Source organism: Stegodyphus dumicola, chromosome X1 (genome assembly GCF_044657685.1).
Source record: "Stegodyphus dumicola isolate Sdum_Otavi_A_Nest chromosome X1, ASM4465768v1".
Classification (NCBI taxonomy): Eukaryota; Metazoa; Arthropoda; class Arachnida; order Araneae; family Eresidae; genus Stegodyphus; species Stegodyphus dumicola.
In genome coordinates, this window is record NC_140780.1 from 75,475,897 (window position 1) to 75,493,117 (window position 17,221).

Genomic DNA, 17,221 nt, shown 5'->3' on the forward strand with positions numbered 1-17,221 from the left:
AAAATTAATTAAAGTATAAATAAGCTGAGAGTTCTTGAGTTTTCAGAGAGCACTTTGCAGCACAGGCTGACCTTCACGCTGCTTTAGTTTCCTCGCTGTTGCAATTAGTCTTGCTTCCGTAAGCTTCTGCTAGCCGAGATTGCTTCGCGAGCACTTTGAGGTGAACCAAGGCTTAATTAGGCGTGTAATTTTGTATTTCACGTTCTTTTAAATTTGAACATCTAGGTTACCCGAAAGCTAGCGCAGGTTTTTTTTCTATTAAAATTTAATTTTGTTTAACCGTCAGACGGACGTGTTAATAAATATTTCTATTTTTGAATTTACTCCTGCTGTGATATTTCTAACTAGAAAAACGCACGAGAGGAAAATTCTTTCCGAAGGTCTTTTACGGTTGCTTTATTGAGATGTTACTTTAGATTTAATACAGTATAAAATGAGATTTTTGTGAATGACCGTAATATGTTCTTCTACAAATGCGCATTTTATGTATATTTACAGTTGGAGTTATCTGATCTGATGAAAACTCGAAGCGTTAAGAAATGCTCAAAACAATTATGCATTTGTAAGTTATATTTGTAACTTGCCGCAAAACACGGGATAGTAGTTAGTGACTCTAACTACTGTACCGAAGGGCCGAGGATCAAATCCTGGAGAAGATGTTGTTTGTGTCTTATAAAACACAAACAACATCTTCTCCAGGATTTAACAGATCCAGGATTTCTCCAGAATCTTCTCAAGGAGATTAATTTCCAGGAGCAACCGTAAAAGACTTTCGGAAAGAATTTTCCTTTCGTCCGCTTTTCGTATTAGAAGTATCACAACTGGAGTAAATTCTAAAATAGAAATATTTATTAACCCTTCCATCTGACGGTTAAACAAAATTAAATTTTAGTAGAATAAAAACCTCCGCCAGCTTTCGGTAACCTAGATGTTAGTGTCTTATATAGTGTCTTATAAAACATATAGGGTTTATATATAGTGTCTTCTTATGTTTGTAAACATATAGTGTCATAAAGCGGCGTGGGAGACGCTCTAAATATGTGGGAAGCCGAAAGTCCTCTAGTATGGATTGGTGGAAAGGAAAGAGGGGTAGAAGACTCTCGGACCCGAAAGAGCTGTCCCTCAAAATTAGGGGAGAACTGGGAAAACTCGTACTGTTACCTATATATTGCCCAAGCCTCTTGCCAAAGACAAACGTAATCTTGTACTCCTTGCCACGATGAATTTTGTGGTCTTGTTATGATACCAGATAAGCGAGAGTAGTCAAAACAACAACATACTTATAATATACAGTAAAATTAGCAAAAAAACTTTGTTACAAAATTTAAAGTAATAAATGTTAATTAAATCTTGTGTTGAGTGCGTATGAGTTCGTAATAGACTGAATGTACACAGAACCGATGATAGCAGGATAAAGTTTATTTTCCCAAAAGATACACTTCACAGTTCTGGAACTTTCTACAAAAATATTTGGTCAGCTCTTCATAGTATCTCTAAGTAGTTACACTTCAAACTACTAAGAACGTCAAACACAGTGCAATGCAACACTCGTCTAAAAGGCGAAGTTCTCACAGATATCTTAATACTTCGAATTCCCCTCTGAACTAGCATCTACTGAGAGCAGATACTCGCTCTTGTCTTACATAGTTTTAACCCGCCTACCGAGAAATCTCTAGTAAATTCCCTTTCCCAAAATTACTGGAAGACATACACGATTAAAATTGCATCTAAGGGCCAGATATGGTTGCATTTATTAATCGCACTTATTCAATTACAATACGCGGAAGTTATTCAGTTACAATTATGCAAAATCCGAACCAAAACATCTTCGCCAACTGGTAGCCAAGTTTGGCAACTTTTGTCAATTTCTCGCCAAAATTGACGACAAAACTTAGTCGCCAAATCATCGCCAGCTTGGCCATATCTTGACGGTTTACCAAGATAGCCATTTACTCAATGTTAACTAGATTTGCCCCTGTATTCTTAAATTTCTTGCAAAATATCGTCTCTTTAGATTTTCATGTTACATTATGCAAAAAAAGTTACCATTATTTCACATATAATTTCACTAAAATTATTTACATGTGTGCAAAATTCGTGACGCTCGTTTACATTCGAAATATGACTTTGTGAAATATCTTTCCGAATAAATTAAGATTTATCGAATCAATGCTATTTAATAATTAATGGCTTAAGTGTCAAAAGCCAGTCATTTGTAAATAAATAAATAAACTACTCGTTTTTTAATCTTTGCTTTCCGAATCATTTTGGAAAGTTGAAGTTATTTGCTTATTTGCAATCATTTTGCATTATGTAGCATTTAGTGAAGTCCTGTCATGTCTTCTCATGTGCACTTCCTTGTGGTTAACGTAAAAATTTGAAAAATTTTTGATATGAAGCAAAGTAAATTGTTTAAAAAAACTGTACACTCAAAAACGTTTTCATCTATAACAACGTCATTTTTACTCTCAAAGAGAAAGAAAGCCATGGTGCTATAGACTGCCACCATTCTGGTCGACGGCCGTCCTAATCAGTTGAGGATCCAGACTTTGTCTCTACCCTCCCTTGAGGTCCTACCAAGGGAATCTGATATTCTCCTTCTAATAAGGTGTAGTTTCTCCCTGCAATTTACCTGCCAAAAAGGAAGACAAACTTTTCATGATCGGGAGACAGAAAGAAAGAAGTTTGTTTGAGCAAGTGTGTTTTATTGTTCCACCAATACAAGCCTGGACAGTTTGCTTTAAAGATGCAACTCTCATTGCTAAAGATCATTCAAAGGGCGGGTACTCTTTTTCCAAGGGTCAAGAATGAGGTCAGAAAAATGGGGTAGCCTCTGCGAGGTTGAGGTAGAATTTTAATTAATGGGTGTTTTCTCTCTCGTGAGAGAGGGTATTCCATGCGCTCAGATCAAAAAGCTAAGCCCGATGTTTCAGCCTCTCTCAGTGGCTTCGTATCTTCCCCTGACTATTATTTTTTAGCGAAACGTAGAAATTTTTATTTTGCGTGTCTTGGGCTTTTTAGACGTGATGTACGACTGTCACGTGCGTTCATAATTGCAGGTCCAAAGTGTTTTGCTCCTGCATTCAAGGAAGAGAAAGAAAAATGCTTTGCACTATTTGAGAAAAAGAAATAAGTCGCTAGTGGAAGTTTATTTCGATTTAAAAAACGAATTATATTATATTTCATTAACAGTTATTTAAAATAATCTTTAAATTATCTTTTAAATAGGGCATATTTAATTTTACTTCGAAAACGAATAATGTATTTTCAGTATGCACAATAGTGTTATTCTGAGATATATATTTTTAGTTTTTTTGATGTTAAAAAGAATTTAAACCGATACACTAACATAACAGTGCCTCGATTCATGACTTTAACAGTGCTGCTAATATTATATTAAAAGGAAATGGTTATTTATAGTTATTCAAAAAATAAATAATAGGTATGGAATAGTTATGGGACACATCTGACATTGATTTTCGCAAAGAGCAAAGATGGCAGAATATTAGTTTTTATCCTGATAAAGTTAAATATTTTAGTTAAAAATAAAATTAAATAAATTTCGAACTAAGAGTACTTTAAATATTATTCATTGATGTTATGATAAAATTCGAAAAACTTTGAAAGCACGTAGCATCACTACTAGTCAGATTTCGAAAGACCTTGTTTTACCATTTTATTGAGACAAAAAGTCCCAGCGCATTTCGATGATTTTCAGTGACTGGGATTAGCGTTTGTATAATTGTAGTCGTAATTCCTTAAGCTGAATTTTCAATGCAGTAAATGTTCTTTTTATTAGACTTTTTTAATTTAAAAAAAATTTTTTTTTTAGGTTTTGTTTTTTAATCTATTAGATTTTTAGGAAAGTTACTGCTTATTACAGTTTGTAGCGGTAAAATGATTAAACGAATGTGCTTTGTTCAAAGCATGAAAACAAAAGATGCTAATGACAAAGAAAATAACTTGAATGAATTTCTTCGTATAGAATACCAAAATACCTTTAGTAAAAAGAGCATCTGTTTAAGAAATTTATGTAGATCTCCAAAAAATTTAAAAAAATTTTTTTTCAAAAGTTAAATTTCACATACAGCTTATATTTAATGCAGTTTGAAACATATGACTTCCTGATGGCTCGATTTGCAAGGTGGTTAAACAACATATAGAATGTTAGGTCTGAAATTATGTATAGCTTCGGTAATCTTAAAATCTGTATTAAAGATTACATGCGAAGAAACAGCATTTTGTTAGATTTGTAGTCAACGCTTTTTTCCATTGCTACCTTAGGCATGAAAGCATCAATACTTATTTTTTTCATTTATTATTTAATACTCTGAATAATATCGTTGTCGTTCCTAACCTTCATCGATGCATGAAGTGCGCACGAAATTTTCAAGACAACTTTTCAGAAAAAAGAAGTAATTTTACTTTTTTTTTTTTTGCTTGTTGATGTCAGACAATGATAGGCCTGCAGCTGACTGATATAACCCTCTCCGGATCACCGACTGATACGATAGCAGTTGTGCAACATCAAACGCTACAAGACGTTTTCAATTTCCAGGCATCTGTACGATAATAACCAACATACGAGGGCAAAGGAAGAACAAAAAGTGCAGCAGATCACCTTTAAGCAGGTACCAAAATTCCAAGGTACAAACAATAATGCAAAACAGTGTATATCCGTGTTTTTTTTAATTCGGATGTTCAGCTTTGACATCAACTGATGATATTTTGGTCTCAAATTAGTTTTTCCTGATTATATTTCGATTATTACAACTTGAATTTATTTTCGTTGTTATCTTTTCTATTCGATACTGAAATAGTTTTTAAGCAAAGTAATAATGGAGGAATTTCGACTGATAAATCCAATTTTTTTCTGGATAGATAGGGTAATGCTAGGCTAGTTCTTAATTAGCTTATATATTATGATTGAGAAAAGAAATTAATTTTGATGTGGCACTCTATCTTGTTTATGCATTTCTTCTTCAGAAATGTACCTTATTCCGATATAAATGCTATATCAAATGTGCACTTTTACATCTAATTAATTATGCACGACAAAATGCAAATAGCTTTTGAAAATGCCTTGTACATTTCAAATGATTATATTGTGAAGGCCCTGCTTTTATTCCAGTAACGTTCATTTAATCTGTGTTGAACATTTTATACATAAATTTACCGTATTCTCATGCATGCCTTCAATACAAATCTACATTTTACGTTGCAAGATATTATTTAATGAACTATTTCTTTTGTGTTCATATGGCATCATATAAATTGAAATAGCTTCCGCTTCTCTGAGTCACACGAAAGTTCTTAATTCCTATTCTATCTTTTACGGTTGTACATTCCTCTAAAGTTATTAATTTACTTCCTGTTTTATTCCATCGATATAAAAAGTAAGCTTTATAACGAATTATGAGTATTAAAAATTATCTTCTGCAATTTTTACAAGACAAAAAGGAAACAGGTTAAATTTCTTGTTACAGAAAACATGAAACTTCATATTTAATGAAATTTAAATCAGGAAATTAATCACATTTTAAATATGATTTTAAATTTAACCAAATTTAGATCAGGAAAATGATTTTTACTGTGCAAAATATTGTACCCATGAAAAAAAAATCATAAAAAATAATTCGTTAAGTATTCAGAGTGTATTGTGAATTATTAAATTTTTAAATAAAGTTATATTAATAATTTCGCTAAATTAAAACATTAGCAAGACGCGGTTGACTTCACTTAAAAAACTTAAGTCCTCACAAAATTGCTTCTTAATTAATCAAAATTATATGGTAGAAAATATGAATATAAAGTTATATGTTTTTATTTTATTGCACTTACTTTGCTTTATTAACAAACAGTAAACGTAATAGTTCATTTATCAAATTAGAATTAATTTTCAGAATATTTTATTACAGTTAAATTCTTTCATCCGAACTAAAAACATTTTCGTGAAACATTTTTTCGGATAATTCATGACTACTATTTTCGGTAGTTAAAACAGCTATAAAATAATAGCTATAAGCAGCTATGTCGTGCTACTGTTTGATAAAAGGTATTCAAGAAGGTCACCTCCTGTACAGAGATTTCACATTTTACTCTTTTTCATGCAATAAAACGAGACTGTTGATTTTCCTTTATAAATTATACATTTATGTCCAAAGAACAGAAAAATGAAGAAAAATATTATTTTAAAACAAAATTCAAAATGATTAGCTTTTTTTGTTAACTTACTCAGTTTAAATGTTTCTGAATTAAGCGAAATCTTCTTAGGCTGAATGTTAATATATAGTAACCCCCCTCCGAGTTGCATCAGTAATACGTTCTGTAGACCCTTACGTAACTTTAATTTTAAGTAAGTTGAATGTATAAAATTGATTAAAATAACTTGGTAAGAAACTGCAATATTTATTACATGAATATATTATTTACAAAGTATTATTTTATGAATAAAACATTATGGAGCAGTATTTACTTATATATAAATTATAAAAGTATGAAAAACAAGGAAAGGATTATAAAAATAGACTGATAAATTAAATTGCTTGTGAATTTTTTGAAAATTTTCTCACGAATATGACTTGAATGCAAGAAGTACGGATCGGCGAAAGGAGGAATTGTTTAGTTTAGTAAAAGTTTCTATAGGTGAATGTTAGGTTGTAGAGACATTAGGTATTTTTTTGAAAAACCGAAGAGATGAAATATTATCAACCGCCTTCGCCGGGAATCGAACCACGGACCTCTGGATACCGTCTCAGCGTGTAGGACCACTACTCCACGAAGGCACGCTAGGACATGACTGAAGACTGACCCTATTAGCATTATCATTTACATCTATCTGTACCGACAGATGAAACAAAACCAGGCTAAATTTTCATGCCGAGGTTTTAACTGGCTCATATCGTTCTTAGAATTAAGAAAAAATTAAAAACTGAATGGTTTTTCTTATATGTGTGCTTTAAACATATATGCGGGCACTCTCACACTGACATCCTAAGAATGGGTAAATCGAAATATTGGTTCCAAAGATTATGAAATTTAATTTTTGATACTCGAGTCATAATTCTAGCTACGCATTAAAGTTCGCTTTAAGATAGCTAGATGAAAGAAGGAATACTTTTAAGTAAACATAGAAAAAATGCTCGGTGTAATCATCGTACAGAATGTGAAAACGTATCTATAAAATCATATATAAGCTAACGAATGCATTTTTTTATCTTTTCGTTTATAGTTACAAGACTGCCATCCATTAGTCAATGTTTGAAAATGACCTCTGTCAAATAATGGCTCTGATGTCCCACACATTTTAATAAACGGCGTTGGATGTTGTCCATTACTTCTCGTGATATACTGTTAGGGGTACTGGCGACGGTAACCCTGTGCGATTTTTCAGATCTAATACTCCAAGTCTGCTATACAAGTCTTTAAAGTCTAGTAAACGCGTATAGAAAATTTATTACTTGAGATTCCTCTATAAGAAACTATAAAATCGTTGTTATTGAAACTAACTATGGAACTACGAAGAGTGAACTATAGAATCATTATTCTTGAACTAAGTTCATTATTCTTGAAATTGAATTATTATTCTTAAACTAGTAGCTTCAGCAGTAAATCTCTATACTTAGCAGTCCAGCTCTGTTGAACATGCAAACAAAATGGCAGCTCATTAGCAAAGGAATGTTGCATCGTTTTGGCGCACAGTGATGTATGATATTCATTCTAATAACTATGAACTCCGGCACACGGTACATTAACTAAATTTCCGCAATGAAATGTAATGTTTCCCGTTATTGCCAGCTGCAAAAGAAAACAATTTGTTTGAAAGTCTGAGCAGTGTATGAACTGGTGTATATTTTACTTTAAAATATACAGCGTGGTTTCAGTACTAAGATTAAGAGTGTTTACGCCAGAATGACTGTGGGGGAGCAATAATTTACTAATCACATCAGGTATTTTTGTACAGTGTTGTTAAACTTTCAGTTTCTTCTTTCGAAGTTCCGCGGGATCCATCACAGGAGAAAACGTTCTGGCTGCGTTAAAATATGCTGTTTTCAAGTTAATTATTTTTTTTTTTCGTAATAAATCTAGATCGGTTGCTATCTACGTCATCTAATCTTATCAACTCTTTGTGAAGTTGAAAAACAAGTTGTTAATTTTCACTTTTCGAAGTCGGCTATTTTTATTTATTTATTTATTTCATCAAAGTGAATGACCTTGAAGATCGGTGAGGAAAACTATTAAGAAAAACTGATAATAGAGGTGGGAGCATGAGGCAAAGAAGATACTCTAATTTGAAATTGTTACCAGAACTTTTTTTTTATTCATTATTTCATTTCTGCTTCAGTTGCTGGGAGGGAATCGATGAATGTTATCCCTTCGTACCGGAAAAACTTCTTGTCACGGCTCACTGCTTGCATTTCTAATCGCAGACAATATTAAGAAGAATGGCAAAATGGCATAAAAATTGAAGCTCGTGCAGTTTAAATATAAATTTATAACTCCCGTGACTTCCAGGAAGTAGTACTCACCAATCGGTGAACCTATGTGGCGTGGGTAGTCGCCGTTCTTTTTTCACGCGCGACACATTCATCAACCTGGAAACTTGATGAATGAGTTTCTGTGCCAGCTGATGCATTCTAATTAAACCGATTTTCTTTTCTATTGCTGTTCTACTGGCCAAGGTCATTTTTTGCCGCGTTAAATGCTCTCGCACTTAAAAACGCTGCTGCTTCAAAGAAATCGCCTCGTCTCACTTCAAGAGACCCGTCACACAGTTTCAGAGCATAGAAAATTGAAAGCGTGATGGTGACCGATCATCTTTAAAATATAAAAAAGTTTACTACTTTTGCCGTCTTTAATACTGTGAACATACACAGTATAGTTAAAATAATGCAAAAAGAGGAAACACCCTATTTTACGAGTAAATTAAACTTGGATTTAGCACTGAATCGAAGTAATTACTCCATTAAAAATCCAAAAACATTTTCCTTTATTTCCTCCTACAAATAAAGAAAGCATTTTAAAATTACTACGTTCAGAATTCCAGGTGGTTAACGGAATTCTTTACTATTCTTAGACGGAAATAGCAAAGAAAAAATTAGACATGTTGCATCATTCTTTTGTTATCTTTTAGTGAGAAATATTTCTATATTCAAGACACATGCGATATTCTTTTTAATTAACTAAGTAATGAATAAAAATTTCGTTAAACTTCAAAAAGAAATTTAAATACGCTGTTTTAACTGCTTAAATGTCCATTTCAAATAAGTCATTCCTAAACGTCATTTAGGGATGTACAAACCTTGCCAATGTTTAATATATTAGGTGCTTGTAAAAATTCGTAGTAATATTTTTAAATACATTTATTAAATTAACAGGAATAAAAACATGATGTCTTTCAATCTTTGAGTCGAATTTTATCAATAAGTTCTCCGATTCCTTTTTCTCAATTTTTTTTTTGGGGGGGAGGGGAGAGGCTGAATGCTGTGTCATGAATGTTAATTTACTCACTTCTAAATTTTTGAAATCGCTTCTCAGAAACATCGGCGAGTGTACAGAAGAAGGCAAATGATTTCAAATGATCCATTTGTTTCCACAGTATTCTTTTTTTTCCTTAAATATAAAAGATATAGTGACACAGATGAATTTTATCGACGCCATTTTTAACTGTGATAGAAATATGGCGATGTATAACTTGATTAACTGACTTTAAAATAGTATAAGTTCTATAATTCATAAATCTCCTTAAGATTTTAAAAAGAAAGAGAAGAAAAGAAACTTTCAACTCCTATAACTTTTTGCTCCACTCTTTGCAGTCCGATTAGCTTTTGCAAATACCTAGCATTCATGCATCTTGGGAAATAAGAAAAAAGCGCTCTATAAAAATAAACCTGCTTAACCAAAATTCCACTTAAACTGAAACGACGATGAAAAATGTTATTGAATCACTGAAGTCGGAGAGCCAATTATCTTCAACTTTTTATCGAGTCGTTATTTAACGGTAGGTCTATATTTTATATTAAAAGAGAACAACATTTCTGTATTATATGCAACAAATGTGAAATGTGTAAAAAGTTCAGCAGGCGATGATTTTAAGTAGCTGCGTTCCATGAGGGGTTATATCTATTTAAAATAATTTTATGTCAAAGGAAATTACTTGGAAAATGATGGAATGCCAAAATAATAAATATAAAAAGTTCAAATATTTATTTAAAAAAACAGTCAGAGCTCTACGCTTAATTTTTTCTATGGTATGAGCAAGTTTGTCAATGGCTAATCCTTTATGCTTACGGTATTTTGGAAAATTTATTAACTTGGAAACTTAAGTTTTGGATTTTATTATAAACCGAAAATATTTGACACTACTACAAATACAACAATAAAATGAGCTGCTTTGTTGTTTGGGGTTTAAGAAAAAGATAAATCTACACCAGCTGATATAAGCTACACCAGCTCACGGAGGAATTCCGAAGCGCAGCTGCTAGGTGAGTGTGATAAATTTGTATCGAAAAGTAATATGTGATTTACCTGGACAGATGAGAAAACGAATTCAGTTACGCGCAGGATATTTGAAGCAAAGCTGTGTTATGGCCCAACTGAAAAGAAAGGAAAAGTCTCCCTTCCAGTAGCAAAAATCTTCTGCAAGATGTCACTTGACCAAAATTAGCGTAGCGTATTTAGATCAATTCTAAAATTGGTACTGTGGATATAAGACAATAATTTCAAAAGATATTTAATCAGACCGTAGTTTTTATATAACTTGTCTTGAAAACTAATAAGTAACCACAGTCTTGAAAAGTAATAATTAACCACTGTCTTGGAAAATATGCTTTTTCTCCCTCCTTTCGTTCCTTCCGAAGCAGATTCGAGTTCCAGCGAAGGCATTGCTCATTTTTCATGTCTCCTGCTTCAAAAAACCTAATGACACTACAATGCATATTATGCATTTTTCAAGTTCATGGCATGTCTTTCTTTTCTTTTCTCCAACAACATTGCAATTGGTTTGCTCACGTTGACGGTTCTGGATTGATAATGCCCTAAGCTGTGGAAGGGTATATTGTCGTTATGGATTGCTTTTTGAGGATAAGTAGCTTACGCACGAAGAAAATTTTGAAAATTCCTGTACCATTAACACGTTTTATGAGGAGCTAGATGCTAAAACAATTTTCTGCATCCGAATAACTAATCCGTTAATTAACGTCTTAAAAAACTGTGTATAATTAATATTGTAACTTTAGCTGCATAATCTTATGCAATTTATGTTAAATTTTAATTTTTAAGTCTTTATGGAAACAGATAAATCTGTGAATTTGCAAAATGAATTTTAAATCAATAAATCTGTTTTTATCGTTTCATGCTCAAAAGCTTGCGTATTTTGTATTCGCTATGAATATGTTATTTAATGTTTATAACTTAAATAAACAATTATTCATGATAAACAATAATTCATGAAAATTCGCTTATGTAATTTACTTGCTTCCAGGATTATTTACTTAAAATTTTGATCGTATTTTGAATTAAAAATTACTAGCTTCATTCTGCTTTTTTTTTAGATTTGCAAAGATTTACTAATAGCCTCTGAATGAAATATGCGTGAATGTTATCATATTCAGATATTCTACATTTTGCATCACTTACGCTATTATGCAAAATCAGTCACTTTAAACCGGAGACAGTACTTTAAAAGAAACAACAGCGTAATTTTTACTTCTCAATTTTGAAGTGTTTAAACCTCTTAAAAACTTTAAAACTGCAATACTTGTGCTACTGAGTGGTACAAATTGTTAACTATTAACAAGCCATGCGCTTTCAAAACTTGCGTTAAGGCCATGTTATTGCGGACTATCTGTCGTCTTAACAGACCTATTTCTGTTTATGATGAAGAAGTCCTCTACCGGCTGAAAGTCAACGCTGAACGTTTTAAAATATTCTATAACCTTTTATGAAAGATGACTAATAAATAAGAATATACCGCATAAAAGAAAATCAATGCAAAAATAAGATCATATTTCCGTTTTAAAGTATCTTAATCAGAACTATAATTAAACTGCCTTTTGAAGAAACTTAAGCATTTCCGCATTACACAAATGTTGTACTCTTTCCCGTTACTATCGGAAATTAAAGTAGCTAAAATTAAAAGTTATGTAGCAAAACTTAAATTCTCATAGAAATAAAATTTAATGTCGCTCATAAACATATTAAAACGCAATCTAATAATGGCTAACTTAGGTGGCTACCAATTTTAAAACCAAACCCTCTAACATGATTTTACTGAATTTAATTAATTCCCGTTGTGCTAGCATTTTATTACACAGCAGTTAAAGCCTCAACTAATACTTTTTGGTGATGAGTTCTTATTTAGGATCATTTGTACACCTTTAGTAAAATTTATAATATCTTATTTAGTTAATTTTTTAATGACTTAATGAGCGAGGAAATATTATTGCTTGTGAACTCGTGCTGAAAAATCTGTCATTAACTTTAATCAACGAGAATATGAGTTTATAACATTATGTAAACTCATGTTTTTTACAGATAATGGCAATTGGGATTTTGATGATGATGGCAAGTGCCTCTTTTAATGCATCATTACAAATTTTCAGATGGATAGTGCCAGAGGCTAAAATTCAAGGCTCATACATCAGTATAATGGGCCTGTTTTATCTTTTTCACCGACAGGTGTGCGTTCGTAATATTTCCCAATATAAGCATCAACAACGTAAAACAAATATAGTTTCATTTCCCTTTCCATCATTCGTCTACTTCAGCGCATTTGCCCAAGCAAATCTTCTGTGACTTTTATTATTCTTTCAAATTGTTTTTCCTCGAAACTTTCTGCAATCAAGCTTTATCTGTGTAATCTAAGATGAACATTCCACGAATACATATCAGCAAACTTGTAATCCCGCCACATATTTTCCAATCCACTGAAGTTTTAAATCTCGATGGAAAATAAAAATTTGATTATGATGTTCAGTAGACAGCCTCAAGCAATCCTTTTTTTTTATCTACGAAAGCATCAGTTTCAACAAGTATTTTATCTGTTACATACGTCAGTGGAATCGTCATAGCAATTCAACGGTGGCTGGAACCAGATTCAGAGAAAATAATAACTTCAAGCCAAAATTATTATTCGCCCTCAAGCATTTTCATATAACATAAACAGAAGATGTATACATGATGCGGGCAACTAGGTACAAATGACAGATTTAAACTAATAGCAAGGTTTTGTTTTTGTAGTTGGAAATGGGAGAGGCGTTAGAGAATTGTGTAACACAGATATTTATTTGTAAAGCTAAAGCTCTTTTGAAAACGTTGTACCCACTTCTTTAATTCCGAATTCGGTTTATATGTTCACTTAAATGAATGGGATTTGATGTCTATAAAAATTAATTTAGAACAAATTTTCTATCAAATTATATATATTTTTAATATATAAATTAATGTATACTATATGAATTAATGTATGTTAATTAAATGTGTATTATAATTACATACATTTTTAATTTCAAACGTCATAAAATAAAAATATAACGAGAAATAATAAATAAAGGGAAAATAAAATAAAACTTTAAAATTAGTAATCGTTCAGGAATCAAAATACAAAATCTGCACCTTATTTCAAGGAAAGCTTACTATTGCTATCACATAATGAATAAGACTTAATTCTAAGGACTTAATTCTAAGGTAGAAACGCACTTCCAATATCTAGTGTTTGATATATGATTTTCGCAGCAGTAAAGAGTTGTTTCATTTACCTTCAGAGTCATGTAATAGCTAAATCTTTCACACCTAAGAACAGGTTTCAAAATTTTAAGTGACATTCGGCGATTATTTTGATAGCTTAGTCGTAGATGAGTAAAATTACAACGTTTTAAGTTTTTTCATCTCATTAGAAAATGAAATGCAGAAAACGGCAGTGAGCCAAAACTGAAGGAGTTAATGAAACAAATTGATTAACTTAAATTTTTCCATCTTGATTTCTCCTACAAAAGTTAAAGAACAGAAGTACTTAGTTTCCGTTGTTAGACATAAAATATTAAAATTTCGATTCCTAGTGCACGTTGAAATCAGGTGAATCGAACACCATCAGTATGGTGCTAAGTGTAATCGTCTAGAATCACTAATATTTTGTTTCTCATGGCCGCGCACATTTTAAATAGGATTGGAGTCCTCTGTCTTAAAACTGATAGCTAAATGCGCTGACCACTATAGTTCCAGGACGCTGGAAGAAATGCCTTTAAAATCCTTTACACTCTTAAAAGCTCTTCAGAAGTAAATTATTAAAGAACTTTAAATAAGGAAAGGTTTTAATCAATGTCGCATAAACAAGTTCGTAGCGCATATTCTTTTCAATTGCTCTTCAAAAAAGTGCTCAATACATTCTTCTAACTTTCGTATCGCAATGAAAATGAATTGAAAGAAATAAAAGTTTCATGTAAGATGCATCTTAATTCTTTAGTCTCTGAATGAGCTATTTATTTCCTCAGTAATTTAGACGAGACAGATCAATCTCTTCGTACCGTGTGAAGTGTGGCAATGTGTAATAGTTCAGACTTCCTGTTGAAAATGCGATTGTTGCGTTCACACGGGAAAGCGCGCTTTCAACTCTATAAGCTCGCCTGGTGAACATACTCATTTGCTGCGCTGATTAAAATGGATTATTCGGCATTGAAAGCGAATGACGACAAATTATTAAATATCAGAATAATCAGATGTTTGCTACTGGGTGAGCATGCTCTTTTCATTTTAACAAACATTTAAAAAATGGCACGTCATTGATAGGATTACAATGGCCCCACATAATGGGTAAGAATATTTTTAAAGGTAATTTTTTTCAACTAATTTTCTCTAAAACTTAATTTATAAAATCTGTGAACTTAAATCGGAACTGAACATTTTTCTTTGGAATGTCTGGCCATGTGCTTTAAAGTCAAGAATGTATAATAAAAGGAAAATAACGCATGACTTTTTTCCAATGACATGAAAACACTTAAGAACTATGTCCTTATCAAGAGGGGATGTTTTCATGAAACATCGTCCAACAAAAATTAATTCATGAGTATCTTAAGAGAGAAAATCAAGAAAATGAGAACAATAGGGAGAAGAAATAATTGTTTTACTTTCAAAATTAAAAAGGAATGTTGTTAAATGAGCAAAATTATGGTAGATTTTCTCAAATGAAATTTAGGGATCATTTGTAGATTTTTTCTTAGAATATTTCAGAAGTGATTCGTATTATTACTTACTCTAGTGATTTAATATTAATTTTATTCAACTGCTTTGGTAAAATTCACTTACAAAACATAGAAAGTTTTAACATGGATACTGAATACTCTTTGATGCTGGCTGGAAGTCAAACAATTTTCAGAATTTTCTAAAAATTAGTTATCTAACAAAGTATTTCGATTACTACTTTTAAGCTCATATGTTTGTTTGATTTGAAACTCAGTTTGCAAAAGTTTGTTGGCGTATTTAATTAAGACCAAACAAACGCAAGCCATCTACCCATACAAGAAATTCGTTCATGTTGGAATCCGTAAGAGACACTACTTCTTATTCGTGTTATACATAGGATAAACCACGTAATACTCATGCGACGTGCCCATCTCACCACCAGAAATCAAACTTGAAAATAAGAAAGTAATGGTTATAAGCGACTTCAATTTTTCAGACACTGTTAAGCATATCGGGGCAGTATGGTTCTGCATCCTTACGATCTAAAATGTGGAGATCTGTAAACCTGATATGGGATGAATTTTTCTTCATGACAAGGCATAAATAAATGCACTGAGAGGTCGAAAAGACACGCACTGAGAATAATTACAAATGCTTTTTATGGGGCTTTCAGCAATAAGCGTCGCGTCACGACAACGAGTTGCCAGTGATATTCTGCAGAGGTAATCGTCCACAAATTCGCAAAGCGCTATTTCTTTAACTAAATAGTGAAATGATTCATGGATTGTAGAACTTTAAATCAGACCTAAGCTACGTTGCAGTCCACAACTGTCTCCAACTGTATCTTAATATCTCAAAAATACTCCGAGGAGTCATATCTGTCTGACTATTTGGTACAAATTATGACAGTAAAATCAACGGAATATTCCTGAATCCACATCTAAGTAAAATAATTAGCATACAATGCATTATCTTGTTGGAGGGCTCCTTCAGCAGCATCTTCATGCGTGAGGGGTATGAAGGTGATCTGCGAAAATGTTCCTTACCTGTTAACTAAGGAGGAGAGCTCAACACAAACCGTATGAACAGGCCTTTGCCAGCATAGAATTTTTTCCAACCTGAAGACTGCCTTTCGAAGATGAAGAGTCTATGGCTCCAAAAGGCATATTGTATGCAGCACGCTATTCTGCATGAAACATACAGAAATTTGATATATTGGACCATATTATCTAACTTCCCTATCATACGTCCAGTTCTAATGACTTTAATATCGAAACTCAATCTTTGAGCGCCACACTGTAAATACTTTCATATTTACAATTACTATGAATGCAATACTTTGTAAATCGTTTGTGGTGGCTACTTAAAGATTTATTATGGATGTGTACTTAAAAATTTGTTTCTCACAATACGTCAGTGCCATTTCTTGCTATGTTTTTGGACAAATTTAAATGGGCCCTGAATAATTTTACAGATCTAGCTGATATTTATAAAAAGGTTTTTCATGCAGTTTTTAAAAATCTTGTATTTCCTTTCTATTGAAAATGTCAAACTTTTTTATGTTCTTTCAGATTTTATTAGCATATAATGAATGATATATGGAATAATTAGCTATCAACGAAATGTGCACTTTTTACTTATAGCATTCTAGTATTATTAATCACCATTTCCTTCCAAAGGTAAAATGAATGTTTGCAAATTCAGTAAAAGAAAATGTAGCCTCCAATATCTACCATTAACTCTTAATAATAAGTCGGTAATCATGTAAATTACTTTCAATTTTGTTTTAAGGCTACAACATATTGCACTACACCAGAAACTAATTTGTGTATGCTGACAAATGATTAAGACTAGAAAAGGTTTCAAGAATTCCTTTTATATCCATTATTTACATTTCATGTTTATTAGTCAGAAGTATTAAAAACTGTAGTAAATATAAAATAGTTTATTCTGTTTAAAATAAGCACGAGTTCCTATCTGTTCACATTTAGTGTTTTAAAATTGTTAAATAAGCTCAAAATATTGCGAAATGACTTTCTTGTTG

General features: G+C 32.0%; 1 protein-coding gene across 1 annotated transcript in view; it reads left to right on the forward strand.

Moving 5' to 3' along the window:
- LOC118191288 (uncharacterized) overlaps positions 1-17,221 on the forward strand; it is a 385,781-nt gene that overhangs the window by 109,679 nt on the left and 258,881 nt on the right. The window lies entirely within an intron of this gene.